Source organism: Nelumbo lutea, chromosome 1 (genome assembly GCF_056320005.1).
Source record: "Nelumbo lutea isolate HS-2025 chromosome 1, American lotus-T2T, whole genome shotgun sequence".
NCBI lineage: Eukaryota > Viridiplantae > Streptophyta > Magnoliopsida > Proteales > Nelumbonaceae > Nelumbo > Nelumbo lutea.
The window spans coordinates 61,282,343-61,300,097 of NC_142684.1; the positions used below are offsets into that span (position 1 = coordinate 61,282,343).

A 17,755-nucleotide genomic window follows, 5' to 3' on the forward strand; every position below is an offset into this window, starting at 1 on the left:
TGATCTCCGGGGGGTTCAAACCCCGCATGACGATGCCCTGGTGATCACAGCCGAGGTTGCCAACTTTGAGATAAGGCGGATCCTAGTTGATACAAGTAGTTCTGCCAATGTATTCTTCGAGGACGCATTTGAGAGGCTCGACATCGACAAAGAGCACCTCACCCTCGTCAACACTCCTCTGATGGGCTTCTCTAGGGAGTCTCTCCTGCCCATTGGGAGAATAACCCTTCCCCTATTGATCGGAGATGGTGACATTACTGCAATGACTATGGTCTCCACATTCCACCTTGCCATGAAGTTCCCCACCGAATTGGCATAGAGGTAGCATGTGGGGACCAAAGAACTGCACGACAGTGCTATTTGCTCTCCTGCCAAGGACCACACCCAACTACGAAAACATTAATGGTAGAAGCTTATGATCTAAGGGATGAGGTGAGGGCACAACGCGGCCAACCTGTCGAAGACCTCATCCGAGTGCTGCTCAACGAAGAAGACCCCGAGAGGACAGTCCAGGTCGGCTCTCTCCTAGATAGACCTGTTCATGGGTCGGGTCGGGCTTTTACTATGTATTAACAGTTTTTTCTAAGGCCCGAGCCCAAGCCCGGCTTAACCATTGGGCCTACAACTTGGGCCCGAGCCCGGCCCTCATAAAAAGCTCGAAGCCCGAGCCTAGGCCCGAGCCCAAAATTTAGCCTATACTATTACTATTATTAATGTTGAAGCACTTGAATAGAGAGAGAGATTAAAATTATAAAGAAAAGAATAAAATATGTATATATATATATTAAATTATAAATATATATTTTAATAAATATTATATTATTTTTATATTTTATATAATATATAAAATACATATTATATATTTTATAAAATATATAATACTGAGTTGGGCCGGGCTTTTTTGACAAATCCCGAGCTGGCTCGAGGTCAAGCCCGTGGGCCTAATTATATGACCAAGCCCGGAAGGGGTGCGGGCGGGGCCATCGGGCTACCCGGCCCATGAACAAGTCCTAGATGACCGCCTCTAGGAAGAGCTTGTGCAGCTGTTGAGGGACCATGCCGACGTGTTCGCCTAGTCGATGGTGGATATGCTGGGAATCGACCCCAAAGTCATCACACACCACTTGAACGCCGACCCCCGCTAGCGACCTATCAAGTAGAAGAAAAGGAGCTTCGCAATAGAACGATGGCAAGTGATCAAAAACAAAGTGAAAAAGTTGCTCGACCCCGCCTTCATTCAGGAAGTCAAATACCTTGACTGGCTAGCCAATGTGGTAATGGTGAAGAAAGCCAATGGGAAGTGGAGTATATGCATCGACTTCACTGACCTAAACAAAGCCTGCCCCAAAGACAACTTTCCTCTACCAAGGATCGACCAATTCATTGACGCAACGGCAGACCATGAACTCCTCAGCTTTATGGATGCCTTCTCAGGGTATGATCAAATCCGAATGCACCCCAACGACCAGGAGAAAACAACTTTCATCACTGACTACAACTTATATTGCTACAAAATGATGCCCTTCGGCCTCAAGAATGTCGATGCCACTTACCAACGGCTGGTGAATGAGATGTTCAAGAATTAGCTCGAACGAAACGTAGAAGCGTACGTCGATGACATGCTAGTGAAGAGCATAAAAGCCGAGCATCACCTTACTGACCTAAAAGAAGTCTTTGGTACCCTTAGGAAGTATAAGATGAAGCTGAACCCAACCAAATGCACCTTCGGGGTTGGCTTGGGTAAATTCCTAGGGTTCATGGTGGCACAAAGGGGGATTGAGGTGAATCTAGAGAAAATACAGGCCATCCTCGACATGCAATCGCCCCAAACTCACAAAGATGTACAACGACTCACCGGTAGAGTAGCCGCCCTTAGCAGGTCATGTCCAAATCCACGGACTGGTGTCTGCCCTTCTTCAAAGCCCTTAAGAGACCAAAGGACTTCCAATGGACCAAGGAATGCAAACGATCCTTTCAAGAACTAAAGCGATACGTAAGCTCGATATCTCTCCTCACCAAGCTAAGCCCAAGGGATGAGCCATTGCTCTACCTCTCGGCCGAGGATGAGGTCGTCAGCTCGGTACTAGTTAAGGAGGAAGACCGGGTACAAAGGCTGATCTACTACACCAGCAAAGTCTTTAGTGGCGCGGAAACCTGGTACTCCAACTTGGAGAAAATGGCTCTAGCTTTGGTCACCTCGGCCAGAAAGCTCAGGCCATACTTTTAGGCCCATAGTATTCGAGTGTTCACCGACCAGCCACTCAAACAACTTCTCCAAAGGCCGGAAGCATTTGGCCACTTGATCAAATGGAGCGTAGAGCTAAGTGAGACAAGAATGCCCAGTTGGCTCGGAGAATAGAAGCCTTCAGTGATTCTCAGTTGGTAGTCAACCATATCCACAAATAGTTTGAGACACGAACGCCCACAATGGCAAGTTATTTGCAGAAGGTGCAAGAGCTCATCCAACGACTTAAGCACTTGAACATCCAGCAGATTCCTCGAGTCGAGAACATACGAGCTGATGCGCTATCCAAGTTAGCTAGCTCTCCGAAAACTGACCTCGACAAGACAGCTTGGTTGGACACATTGGCCCAGCCGAGCATCGCACCGATAGCTCTCCTCTTCCTCCCGGTACAGCACAACCCATTATGGATGGACCCCATCGCACAATACCTCTGAGAAGGTACACTCCCAAAAGATCGGACAAAAGCGAAGAGACTCCAGCATAGGTCAGGTCGGTACTGCCTTATCCAAGGTCAGCTCTACCTCTCCCCATCTGAAGCAGACTACGTCCTCAGGGAGATCCACGAAAGTATCTGCGGAGACCATCCTAGCACACGCATCCTAGCACACAAGGCACTCCAGAAAGGGTACTTCTGGCCGACGATGAAGCAAGACGCAACCCAGTTAGTTTGGAAATATGACAATTGTCAACGATACTCCAATCTCCATCACCAACCTACAGTCCCCCTGAAGCCGATCACTAGCCCATGCCCATTCGCACAGTGGAGGATGGACATCCTCGGCTCCTTCCCCACCATGGTTGCTCGAAAAAGTTCCTCCTAGTGGTGATAGATTATTTCACCAAATGGGTGGAAGCTAAAAGTCTAGCACGCATTACTGCACACAATGCCTGGAACTTTTTCTGACAAAGTATTGTCTGTCGATTTGGTATTCTGCGCATACTCATCATAAACAACAAGACATAGTTCACCGATCGAAAGTTCAAGGACCTCTGCTTCAACCTGAAGATCGATCATCGAACCACTATTGTACACTGACCTCAGAGCAATGGGCAAACAAAGGTAACCAACCGAACCTTATTGCATGGCCTGAAGACTCGGTTAGACCAGGCCAAGGGAAGGTGGGTTGAGGAACTACCGAGCATACTTTGGGCATACAAGACTACTCTGTGGACAACCACCAGAGAGACACCCTTCAGCCTAACCTACAGAGCCGAAGCTATGGTACCTGTAGAGATTGGCTGTCCAACCCTCCGGACTGCGTTCTTCAATGAAGGCCAAAATGATGAGGACCTCTACACAGAGTTGGACCTGATCAAAGAAGCCCGGGACCGAGCACATGTCAAGATGGTAGCACAGCCACAAAGGATGGAAAAATACTATGACACCAAAGTTAGAAGACGTGAGTTCAAGATAGGTGACCTCATCCTCTGAAAAGTCATAGTGCCCGTGCTCGGAGAGGGCAAGCTCAGACCAAATTGGGAAGGGCCATATAGAGTCACCAAAGTTCTTGGTCTGGGCACCTATAGGCTCGAAGACCTTGATGGCCGACCAATATTGAGGAGTTGAAACATAGGAAACCTTCGGATGTACTATCAATGATTCGATGATAATAAAGAGCACCTTGTTCAAGCAAAGTGTTGATTGCCTGACACAGCACACACACGCACACCACACACACACACACACACACACACACACACACACACCACTGCACAAGCACTGCGTTGCACAACTGAGCTGCAAAACTGGGCTACACGATTGAGCTGCAAAACTGAGCTACACGACTGCGCTACGCGACCACACAACACATGTGTAGCTCGGTACAACTCATCGACTCGGCTGGCCTCCGAATGGCCTGAGCCCACATTGTATAGCTCGACAGCATATTTTCGACCAACCTGACTCAGTTGATGTCCGAACGGCCTGAGCCCACAATGTATAGCTCGACAGCGTATTGCCAACCAACCTGACTCGGCTGACCTCCAAACGGCCCAAGCCAACAATGCATAGCTTAGCAGCATATTGCCAACCAACTTGACTCAGCTGCCTACGACCTGAGCCTAAAGTGGAGAAGAACGCCCCTGCCCATCAAGGCTTGAGGACAGTCAATCAAACTCCGCTCACCTACTAACTAAGTCGGTCAAAGCTAGTTGAGCAATGGCTAGCCCTCGAAGGGCCCCAAAGGCTTCCGAGACTGGAAACTGAGCATCCCAAAGATGAGAGCTCGGAATACACTCCCGCTTCACCAGTCGGAGGTTGAAGTCAGCCAACTCAAACCTTGGCCAAGACAAGGCCGAGGAACCCAAAGAATAAAAAAAGAAAAAAATGATTATACAAATTTAGAACCAAAAAATTTCATTAAGTTAAATAGCAAATATAGCAGGTGAAAGCTTGGCATACCGAGCCATTACAAGAACAAAAAAAGAGAGAAAGGAACCTGCAACAGTTCAATCCACGGAAAGGAGATTTGCAGCCTCGTCACCACCATCTTCATCATCATCACCGCCTCCGCCCTCCTCATCAACAAGTTCATCCGAGGTTGGGGATGTTTCGTCGTCATTGGCCTCCCAAGTCTATGCAACATTCGCTAGCTTGGAACAGTGAAGTAGTACTCTCCGTTGGAAGACGTTGAAACCAGCCTCGAAGGAAGCGGAAGCATACTGATCTATGTCCTACCGAAGCTCTACTGAGACCTTGTACCACGCCACTGCCTCCTCGGTGACCTCTTGCTTTAGTCGTTCCCTTTCTGCCCTCAGTTCGGTGATCTCATGCTTCAAGCCACAGACCAACTCCACTTGCTCGACCAACCGAGCCTTCTGCTCGGCCACCTCCTTCTCCAGTGTACCAGTTCTCTCCCCAGCTGCCTAAAACTCAGCCAATTGTTCCTTCAGTTGCAGGTACTCAGAATGCTCCTTCTCGTACCAGTGCCACAACTCACGAAGGCAATCAACTACAACAATGGTTGAGCATACATTCTATAGACACAAGAAACATTGTTAGTATGAGGAAACATACTAAACACAATGAAGGCACTTAAGTACAAACTTACCTGAGACATAACCCGAATGAGTGAGCACTCTAAGGTGCTACTCCCGATATCCCAACCTCTTCGGTGATGTAGGCCGTCATCATCCTGTAGAGTAGCTGCTTGGGAACCCTAGGGGTCTCCAGCTCATCCCGGTTGCGGATCGTTCAGTGTGGCACATGAATATCGGAGTTACTGCTCCCCACCTCAACTCGTGAAGGGAAGGCAGCCTGACGAGCTTCCCCAACATCCACAACCACAACATCCTCATTGTCATTCCCCTACTTTCGAGCCCTTTTCTGGCGATGAGGCACCCTCTCGGAAGACCTCGGAGGAGGAACTACCTTGAGACGAACTTGCGATGCCATGCTAGCCCAGTTCTGCCTCTGGCAATTCTCCTTCATCCGACGTACGATTTCCTCTTCACTTGCCATTTCTACACCTGCATCGCAAAAGCATGATAATAAGTACAAGATCATATAAGAAAAGACAGTACGGGAAAATAAAACAACGAAAAGGACAGACCGACCACCCTACGCATCAGCCCCCCAAGCATCAACATCTCCGAGCATGTATACGTAGCTACGTCTATCTCGTGGATCTTGCTCAGAGCCGACCTTTCCTCCCAAGTAAGTGCATACCATTGAGGTTGGGGCACTCTTGTTCTTGGCTTTTGTAGTGTGGCCAGAAGGGGAGGTCCATGGGATAGTGCACAAAGAAGAAAGTTTCCTTCTAGTGCTTCATAGAAGAGGGGGCCCCGACCAACGCTTTGATGTTCTTCCTAGTCGGGAAGTAGTAGTAGCCCTGTTGGTGATGTTTGAGCTGAAGAAGGAAGCCCACCATACCCAGGGTCAACTCGATATCACGAACGACACAATAGGACAGAAGGATGACCAAAAACCTAAAGGAGTTCAGCATCAGCTGCACCAACAGTACTCGGTACCATGCAAGTACCTCGACAACCCCTTCATTCAGAGGAAACCTCAGCTCGACTTCTAGAATACTCTTGTACACACAAATTTCACTGAGCCAAGCATCAATTGCCATCTCACCGTGTTGCAGGCACCTCATTCGGAATTCCTTGGGGATGTCGTACATAGCTCGGATTTGAGCCATGTCCTCGAGGTCCAACATGCAGGGTGTGGTCCTAAACTGACGACTAGCCCACAATGGAAGCTCAGCTTCTACCCTAGAGGGACCAACCTCAGCCTCCTCAACCTTGGCATCCTTGAAAGCCCCAACCTCAAACTCATAATCAGACTCACTAGAACTAGAAGAGCTAGAAGTGGAAGAAGAATGGGAAGATGAGGAAGACATCTTACTGAGTTTGAAGCCGAGGAATAAAAACAAAATGTCGAGCAACGCAAACAACACCCTATTGAGCTATCCAAGCAACTCCTCTTGCAAATGGCAAAGGGGAAATGCCCATTCACCCTTTCTTATAACTCACAGGAACACGAATCAACACCAGATCTGTGGTGAGGATCAAGTGCCGCCCTAAAAAAGCTTAGGAAAACCAATCGACGTGACTATTGCCTCAGGAATCGAAGCAATGACCTTGACAAGTAATAGTCAAGGCATTAATTGCCTTGGTCCACCCTATAGTAGCAGCCCAACCAACGACATAGATGCTCAAGGTTCGCCTAGTCCCATTGGGTTAACTAGCTCTTCTGGTTTCTTCGGGATGCCCAACAGTAAATTCCAACCAAAGGAGTCCTTGCTATGCCTCAACTGAGCACCCCTCTCTTTGACTTCAGAATTGGGGAAGTGGTGCTCAGAATTCAAAATTTCATGTGCAAGTTCCTCAGTAGAAGAGCAGAGACCCCGACTTCGTAGCTCGGTGCACCATAGCCGAGCATCACAATAGCTCAGAACCTGCGAGGCCCCTAACTTTGAAGCTTGGCATACCATAGGCAAGCATCACAATAGCTCGGCACCTCTAAAGCCCCCATCTTCAAAGCTTGGCATACCATGGCCGAGCATCACAATCGCCTCAGCTCTATAGATCGACACCTCTAAGGTCCCCAACTTTGTAGCTTGGTGCACCATGGTCGAGTATCACAACGACCTCAACTCCGAAGCTTGGCCTCCCACCGGCTGTAGAAACCCCTTCCTCGGCACCCGATCGAGATAAGCCCCAACTTCGGAGCTCGGCACATCATGGCTGAGCATCACAGTGATCTCAACACCGGAGCTCAACTTCCGCTATGAATCAGAGCCATTCCTCAGCCCCACCAGGAAGACAGACCTCAAAGCTCAGTTCGACACCTCGGTGCTCTGTCGAGCTACGCGACTGTGCAACACTTCAGGCCAAGCATTCCCCATCCTCGGCTCTAGAACTGGGGGAGTGGTGTTTGGATTCTGAAGTCAAAGTTCTTGGAGTTCTACAGTCGATGATGGAAAGATTCCTCAGCCATGTTCCATATTGCCCATATCCCAAGTTTACGGTAGTCGCCAAGGAACAAATTGGGACTACTTCATTCATCGACTTCAGAATTGGGGGAGTGGTGTTCGGGTCATGGCTAAGCTGGTCCTAAGAAACACGTGGCCGCCCAGTCATTGCCCGGCCATGTTGGCATAGCTTGGCAACATTGGCATATCTCGGTCGAGCTATGCTATTATTGTGGGCCCCCCATCTTATCATTTCAGCCACATCAGCCATACGTCACACAGATGAGCACAACTATAGATAAAAGAGGAGTAAGGAAGACGACTCCGCTGGGGAATGAGACTCTATCCCGAATACCTCAGCAGCTAACCTCATCCCGATAATCCCGGAAACCCAATCCGACCAGGACACGGATCTTCGGCTATAAAATGGTACTCCATGCTCAAGGTAAGGGACCCAACTTCTAACACTAGTACTGCTACTTAGCTCGGACCAGCATCCTTATAAGCTCAACCCGACCATCTACCACCTCCTATTGACTTGAGCGTCAGAGTACTTACACAAGGATAACTCTTCGGGCCTCTGACTTCTCCTTTCTTGATCACAAGTCTTGAAGCGCAGTCTCATCCTTGTAGCTCGGACCCACCCTGCCAACAAGGACTATTTGGTTACTCTCCTCAATTTGTGCACCACCTCAGATTGAGCAACATCAAGTTATAAGTACAAGAAGGTTTGGGGAATCAAAATGGATAGAGTGTTATTTAGGGCATGGTTTAAACTATTGATACGCCTTTATGTATCGTTAAAGGTGTATTCATACTTTAATCATATATATACATATATATGATATCGAAAATACTTGTATCAGAAAAGATTTGACCAAACAAAGCACCCTCGTGAATTTATTGAATACCACCTAATTGGGCACCTCTTTTATGATACCAGTTGATTGGTTGTAAGTTTATCCAATATGATGTCTTTTTGGTATCATAGTCGGACCCTATATATTATTTGAGTTTATAAAAACACCACTAAATAGGTGTATCAAAGCCCAAAGATACAATATGATACACCCCATACCAGGCATATCATATCAATACTTTGCCTAGTGATCTAGAGCAGTGTGCCCTTATATAGGTGTTTGATGATCAGCCCACTGAGTCTCCCACTTGTGGGCTACAAGAAATATGACCTTTAGCTACGGACAAAACCGTGGCTAAAGGTCAAAAAATCCGTAGCTATAGACCTATAGCTACGGTTTAGCTACAGATAGAAAACCGTAGCCCATGTTTGCATGGCTATAGCCTACGACTACGATTCAACTAATCCGTGACTATAACCTATATATAGCTACCGTATTTGTCCGTAGCTAAAGGGCTAATGCAAACTAGATGAACCTTTAGCCATGGGCTAAACTGTAGCCAAAAGATGTATATAGCTACGATTTTTAAATTGTCCATAGATATATACCCAAATCTATAACCACGATTTTTTTTAAAACCATAGCTATAATTCTTCTATTTATAGCTACGGTTTGCTACAAAACCATAGCTAAATGTACTAACCTATAACCACAGTTTTTTTGCTAAAACTGAAGTTAAATACTCTAACCCATAGCTATGGTTTTTTGACAAACTATGGTTAAAAGATGCAATATATGGCCACAATTTCTTGGAAAACTATAGCTAATTGTTTCAATCTATAGAAAAATTGTGGCCATATTCCAAATAAAATAGTAAAATAATGACAATTAGGACTTCCACATTAAAGCAACACCTATTTTATTCATACATCACATAAAAATTATATAATAACTTCTAGAAAATACTTATATTATTGTTATAATTCAATATGTGTCACATATAATTTGAATATATCCATTGTTCTACCAAAACAAATACATCCATAGTTTAAAACGTATTACAAATGTCAAATTTCTCTCAATGAATAAAGTCTACATGAATTTCAAAAAAAAAAAGGACATTTTTTAAATATAAAAGAATTATCAATTGCCTTCAACTATGCTTTAAGAATCACTCGTTGCATCTTTAACCTACAAAGAAAAACAAAAAAAAAAAAGAAATTAGAACAATGTTTACTTTGATGATCTAATTAAATATGCAATATACAATGAAAAAATGTGAAGAAAGATTGGTAACAAAATCTCTGATAGACCCACCTATAGGATGTTCCCCTAGATTCTCCAAATTGTATCCATTAATGATCAACTTAAATTCACCAAAAAAGGGTGGAGAGACGGGGACCACCTCAAATATATTAAATCTCTTTGGATAGGTGCTTGGTATTAATGTATTATACCCCAACTCTTTGGCAGATCATTACTAGAAAAGTCATCAATTTCATATAATCATTTTATTCTTTAATGGAAGAATGCATCAAAGGTGAAGTGGAGGGAGATAAAATGTATCATTAAAGGACAAAAATAAGCAAGGGTAAAAGAAAATGAAAATGATAGACAAGGATCCACACAATGTTGGAATCCAACACTTGCTTGATAGATGCTTCATCCAAATAGAGGAGAACATGTGAAACAACTTAAAAAAATTAAGTAATTTACTCTCCATTAGAACCACCCTTCTCTAATATGTTCAAAGAACATCCTTACAATCTCTTTTTTGCTAACACTAATTCCTTGTATGCATCTCTACTTAAATTGATGCAACAGAGGAAAACACCAAACTTCAGCTTTCCATTACTCTATCATATTCTTGGTTAAAGTTCTAATTTCAAATAAAGGAGCCTTCTTTTGGATTATTGAAACTTCTATTAGGGTAAAAGGGAAAAGGAAAACGAAAAAACGATGAGAAGACCAACAAAAATGAAAAAGAGTTGAGAACCAAGAATTTCAATAGACTTAACATGAGTAAACAAAAACCCTAAGTAACGTGTAATCAGGAGCAATTCCAAATCATTTAAACCACGGGGAGGCCATGGAAAGCGTAGGAGTAGATAATCTGTTTATGAGAAAAACAATGCCTCAAAAGCATCATACCACCTGTTTTGTAGAGCAGAAGTCGTAGCCATGAGAGATAGGCCTGTCTCCACAATAATATGATGTTGACAATCTACAACACCATTCTGTTGGTGCGTATGAGGACAGGAACGCCGATGAAAAATTCCCATAGAATGAAAAGCATCAGTAAGAGGCTTGATTTTACAGTCCAAAAAATTTTCAACATGATTTTGAATGAAAGAAATAAGGATGGCGCTTGAGATTTAGCAATCATAGGAAATATCCAAATAAATTTACTAAAAGCATCCACAAAAGATAAGTAGTATTTAAATCCTTCAACCAAAGTAGTGGGTGCAGGACTCCAAACATCAGAAAAAATCAACTCTAATGGTTTCATAATGATTGAAGTACTAGAAGAAAAATGAAGAGAATGAGCTTTCCCTCTAGGACAGGCCGTAGAGAAGGAAAATTTTTTATTGGAAATAGGTAAATCATATTTGGAAATAATGTGAGATGTAATCCTATGACTGGGATGCCCCAAATGCAAGTGCCAAACATCCTTAGAGGTGCGTTCTCCAATTAAAGCTGTAGGACTGCTACAAGAAATGGATTACACCTTGTATAAGCCATCTTTAATTGGTCCTCTGAAGAGAGTCTTCTCCATCATTTGATCCTTTACAAGAAAACCACAAGCATCAAATATAAACACTGCATCATTATCCTTGCAGAATTGGCTCACTAACAATAGATTCCTAGTGATTCAAGGTACATACAAGATATTATGTAAATCAAAGGATCCAGATGAGGTGTGAATAGTGGAAGAACCAATGTGAGAGATATGTAAATGCATACCATTACTGACAATGATTTCCTCAAAACCATTGTATTGATTATGTAAGGACAAGTTATTGAGATTTGCAATAAAGTGATTCGTGGTGCTAAAATTTGGATACCAGTCTGAATCATGAGAAGACCCTACATAAGAGGTAGTGCAAGAAGCCACATTGGCATTCTTGTTTGAAAATTTCTTCACCCCTAGAAGCTCCAGATATTTCTTGCAAGTGGCAGCAGTGTGTCCAACATGTCCACAAATCTTACAAACAATAGAAGTATCCTTACCATTGGGTCGTTTAGAACCATTGTTGGGATGTTTCTTGTTGTCCGAAGAAGAGAACTTCTGAGGTTTGTTTAAATAATGCTATTGTGAGTGGCCAGAGGTATTCTCCCCCTTCTTGCTTGCAATATTAGTAGAGGGAGAATCAATAGACATAGCATGGCGAATTAAGAACTTTTCAAAAGTAAGAAGTAAGCTCTGCACTTCTGGCATGGTCAAATCATCCAAAAAAAGCAGTAATAGTGATAACAAAAGTGTCATACTCTGGTAGCAAACCACCAAGAAGATAGTGAATGAGATTTGAATCTGATATAAAGTAATTAGACGCAACAAGAGCATCAGAAATCCCTTTAATTTTCTGAATGTAATCTGCAACTGACAGATCGCCTTTTTTAATATGTGCTAACTCCAGCTTCAAATCATGGATCCTGGATTTGTTAGTGGAACAAAATAAATGGCTTAGCAGGTCCTATACTTCATTAGAAGTTTTGCATCCTACCACTTGAACAAGAACATGCTCTATGAGAGAGGAAAGGAGCCAACTCAATATGAGCTGATCTTGTTCATATTAGGAGATGAATTTAGGGTTGATCTGTTGATCATTAGTGTCAGGAAGAAATTTCGATGGACATGGTAGTGATCCATTGATATAACCAATGAGTCGATACCCATTGAGTGTAGGGAGAATTTGCATAGAGCATAAGAGATAATTGTATCTATGTAGGCATACAGTGCTGACATTCACGAAATTGGACAGAGTAACCGATCCATTATTTATGGAAGAGGACTCACATTGAGAGTTGATCGAAGAACTTTGAGAAGACATGACGTTAGTCTTCAGGCTCTGATACCATACAAGAGTCAATGAAAGTGGCTAATTCTCATTGATTAAATTGCAGAAGTTACATGAGTTTATATAGGTGAAGATACAGATTTTGAAATTCATAATTAAATGTACAGATAAAGTGATAAGTACAACAAGATAATGATTATCATAAGCTATAATAGGATAATTGTTATCTGGGATTGATAAGTCCACAAATAATAAACTATTGTTGTTGTCTAACTGATGACGTGGCTGATGGAGTGGAAAGTGTGGATTTATTACAGTCTCTCCATGGATGTCTCAAGTGAGTTGAAACTGAAATGGGAAAGCAATGTCAATTACTGGGTTGGTGGGAGTACTTCTCTTTCAGCTGTTCAAGCCATCCTCACCTCTGATGGAGCCCTGCAACTTCTTGACAGAAGATCTAGATCAGTGTGGTCACTGCTTGGAAAAGATCACAATGATTTATCGATTGGTGCGTTTTTGTTTTCTGAGACTAGATATAGATGGAAATTTCCAAATATATTCATGGGTTGAAGCATTAGGGTCATGGCAATTAGTATGATTTGGGCTTCAACAGTGCAACGCCCGTTCAAACAGCCTTTACAGCCTTGCATTGGGAACATCTTTGTATTTATGTGCTTTATTTCATAGGAAGATATTTCCAATGCAAGGTTGCATGAAGCTGTTGGAACAGTATGAGCTCGGACTTGCACTGAGCAAGATGGTCTGTATGGCATCTGTGTTTTCATATATAGTAGCAGGGATCATTGACTGCAAATGCCCTTTGCTGGGCTGATTTTAATTCCAAATGTGTGGCACCATATAAACAGAAGTGTGAATCTGGTACCACCATGCTCATGCTTGATCACACTTGCATGCTATGGTGGAATTAAAGCAAAAAAACTTCCTCTCTTCTTCACTCATGGAGTTTAGGTGACTGAGTGCTTCCTCTCTTTTTGACTCGATGGAGTTGAGTTTTAGGGGTGAGAGATTGAAAGAAGACGGTTAATGAGGTATTCTAAGTTAAAGTTTCAGAATTATTTAAGTAAAATTCTTTGTGAAATTATATACACAAGGGTAAGATGGGTATTTTAAAAAAATAATGCATAAGTGGAATGTTTTCTGTCTAGGTTAGTAATGGAAGGGAGGTTTGTGTTGAGTTTTCCAAAAAGGGGACGTTTTTCTTGAAGTGAAATTTGAGGGGAGGTTTTTATGATTGACAGAAACCTAAGGGGAGGTTTTTATATTAAGTAAATCATTTTTTTTTTTCAACAGAAACTTTTGATTAAAATGGAAAAAGAATTCGAGGAATTGGGTCCTCGATGGAGAGAACCCATCACCAATGGGGATCGGGGATGGGATTCAATTTTCTCCCCAACGATCAAGGTTAGGAATGGGAAGTTACTTAGAAATCGAGGATGGGGAGTATAATCCCTACCCCAAACCTAATTGCCATTGCTAAAGGAAGTTACTTACTTTTATTTTTAACTTAAATTAACTTCACTTACATAGATTAAACCTCCACGCTTTGATCAACCTTCCCCTCTACTTATTTGTCCTATGCAACTACCTCTCCTAAACTAACATAATTAATTTTAAGTTACTAATATATTAATTTTAATTAGTGTGTTCTTTTCTTTATATAAATTGCATCATTAGGTAGGTTTTTTAGTCAAATAAGTTCTTAAATTACTTAAAACTTCCCTATAGTTTTACATCTACGAAAATTGCCTCATATTTGTGGTGCAAATGCCCTTATTAATTATTAAAATCATTGAATAAAAATTTTAAAATTAAGGCTGCATTTGTTTGAGGTGTAAATTCAAAATTTACACCATAGAAAAATGTGAACCGGTTTAGTGATTGATGGAAATTGGGACTGGTTGATTTTGAAAATTTACATCGATCATGTTTGGTTTTTTATGGTGTAAATTTTCAAACTGGGTCTCGACGGAAAAAGGTGAACAAGCAATGCTTATGCAGTGCTTTAATGCGTACACCGGCAAGATTTGCACTGTTACGCCACTCGCTGCCGCCGAAACTAGATTTGATACATCGGAACTGGGTCTAGACGGAACTCTAATATGCCACTCGCCGCTCACTAATACGCTGGAGCTGGTTCACTTTCTTCTTTGATCGAACTCTGATACGCCGCTGCCGCTCACAACTCATACGCTCACCGCTCACTGATACTTTCTTCTTCGATCGAACTCCGATACGCTCATTGATATGTCGACGTTCACTGATACACCGGAGCTTGTTCACTCTTTGGACAGAACTCTGATATGCCACTGTTGCCGCACTGGTTCACTCTCTTCTTAGGTCGAACTCTGATACGCCGTTGCCACTCACCGCTCACTGATACTCTCTTCTTCGATCAAGCTCTGATACGCTCACCGCTCACTGATACGCCGCCGCTCATTGACACACTAGAGCTAGTTCACTCTCTGGACGAAACTCTTATATGCCACCGCCGTCGCACTGGTTCACTCTCTTCTTCAGTCGAACAAAGATATGCAGCTATTGGACAGAGGAGACGCGAGGTAACTATTGGGCAGAGGAAGAGGAAGGTAAAGTCTTACATCAATTTTATCGATGTAAACTTTCCACTGATTTTCGATGAATATACTGACAAGAATGGACTTTTTCACCCATTGATGAAGTATATTAACACCTCTACCAAATGTCTGCAAAATCGAACAGGGATGTAAAGTTTACCCCAATTCTCATTTACACCTCTACCAAACGCAGCCTAAATGGAAAGCTTAGTTCATAAAATTACAAAATCCGTGCATTGCACGATTAGTTTGACAATAATTCAAGAAAGAATTAGGTAAATCTATGTGTGGCTATTGCATTGGTGTTTGCTAATTAAATTAATATATATGTGTGTGACGTATCATTTAAATCGAACTGCTAAGAAACGCATCAATGCCAACACCTTTTTTTTTTTCATTCTCTTCTCAGAAATCCATATATAAGTGATGATTTGGGTTTGGTAGGAGATCTATTCCACTCTCCCTTTAGTTAATTTTTTTTCTTCCAAAGCACTAAGTGAATCTCTGTAAGGTATGTTCTTATCCATCTTTCACGTACATCTATGTTCTTGCACGTTGTTTAATTTCTTCAATCTTTCAGGGCCATAGCGCAGTCCGTGGAATAATGGACAGCCAATATGATTCATCAGGAGCAAGCAGCAGCAGCGAATCTGATCATCACTCAGAAGGAAGCAACGGTGAAGAAGAAATGAAGATCATGGAGGCCCAGATGAGGCTAGAAGTAGAGGGCGCCAACCACAACACCAGGCTGGTACCACGCGTCCTACTTCACTGGAGCTCCAGCGTCGTCCCTCAGCAGCCATCAACACCACCTGGCTACCATCCCGACGTCACCGTTCGCTACGCCGAGGCCCACTGCTGGGTCTCCTACGGGAGCCTTCTGTCCATGATCCGGCAGATGATGCTGGCCCATTTCAAGGATGACACCAGCGTGGCATTGCTTCGGCTCCAGCTCCAAGACCTGATGCGCACACCGTGTCCCTTCTCTTCCACCAGTCGGTTTCCCGTCGGCGAGGTGTACGTCTGCTTGGACAGGCTGCCTCTCAGCGGTGTAATGTCGAAACTCATGGAAGCCATGGCCAAGAGCATGGTTTCGTCTTTTGATAACAGCTACATCATGGCCTATCACAAGGCAATTCGTGAGGCGATACGCCTTTTGTCGATAGATGCTGAGGGACCTTTTCCCTTGTTGTATTCCCGCGACATATTTGAATCAGCCTTTTTGCTGCAATGGATTGATTAATGTGTTGAACGACTGGTAGTTGTGGAATTCGATCGAAATCTGCATTCATTATCTTAATGCTGTATTAATTTGAAGTTGAATAAAATTTCAGAATGCTCTGTTGAAATTTCACTGCATTATGGCCATAACAAAATTTCAGTATATATGAAAAGTTATGATTGGATTATCACGTCGAAATTGTTAAGTGTTCGACTATGGTCCCGGAAAATTTTCATCGTCGACTAAGAGTTCAGAATATGTTCGATATTTAGAACCCTAGAAATCCCCCAAAAATAATGAAACAGAATCATGGAAAGCAGAAGCTTGAAGCAAGGCATAAGTACATAAGGCATCACTTTGACAACTGACAAAAAATGGCAACTTTACTTCTTCGTTTGTCTTCTTTTAATGGAGAGGGTGTGTTTGGGTTGATGGAAAACAAGACATAAAAAGAAATATAATTGATGGAAAGTATTTTAAAGAATTTTTTGTTTTGAAAATTCTTCCCCCAACTTTTGTTCTTCTCTTATTTAATATCAGAGAAGGTTTTGTACATTCTAGACCCTATTCACCTCCTTATACCTCCTAACTTTACCCTCAAAATTTGTAGTGGGTTGGATTTTCAAAATCCAAACACCCCCCCTCCTCCCAATATTTCCCATTAAATATAAGCAATAAATAAGTAAAATAACATGAACAATAATAAAAGATTCTTATTATTTGATTAAAACATGTAGAAAACGCAGAAGCTATCAATTATTATTCACATAAAACTCAAAATATTATTATAGTAAATTCCTTATTAGTACCCTATACTTTGAGTCTATTGCCATTTTGGTCCCCCAAACTTTAAAATGCGACAATTTAGTACCCAGACTTTCAAAACGTGACAATCCAGTACCTGTTGTTAACTTGCTATTAACCAGCTGTTAAGTGGCATTGGAAAAAGACACAAATGCCTTTGAGTGTCATCTAATTTTCTTTATCAACATTCCAAACATTGACAAAAGATTAATAGTCCCAAATCCTTGCCAAATCTATTGAAAAAGTTGGGGTCACCAAAATGCCCACACAAACATGACCCCAACTTGTTTGCATGGAACATGCAAGGATTTGAGACTATTAATTTTTTATCAATGTTTGGATGGTTGATAAAGAAAATTAGATGACACTAAAAGGGAATTTGTGTCTTTTTCAAATGCCACTTAACGGTTGGTTAATAACTAAAGCTGCAAGTCGAGTCGGGTTAAGTCGGGTTGAGGCCAACCCTAAGTTCTAAACCCCTACCCGACCTTCAACCCGACCAACCAACCCTCACTAAATTCCTTCAACCCTAACCCAACCCAACCCAACCCATAGTCAATTTCGGGTTGGGTTGGGCCCAACCCAACCTTCTTC

At 42.6% G+C, this 17,755-nt stretch overlaps 1 long non-coding RNA gene across 1 annotated transcript; it reads left to right on the plus strand.

Annotated features, from left to right (window-relative positions):
- The first annotated feature begins 15,487 nt into the window (after positions 1 to 15,487).
- LOC148874824 (uncharacterized) lies at positions 15,488 to 16,494 on the plus strand. Its single transcript, XR_016105477.1, has 2 exons — positions 15,488 to 15,646; positions 15,716 to 16,494. It is a non-coding gene; the product is annotated as an uncharacterized LOC148874824 (long non-coding RNA).
- The last annotated feature ends 1,261 nt before the right edge of the window (positions 16,495 to 17,755 follow it).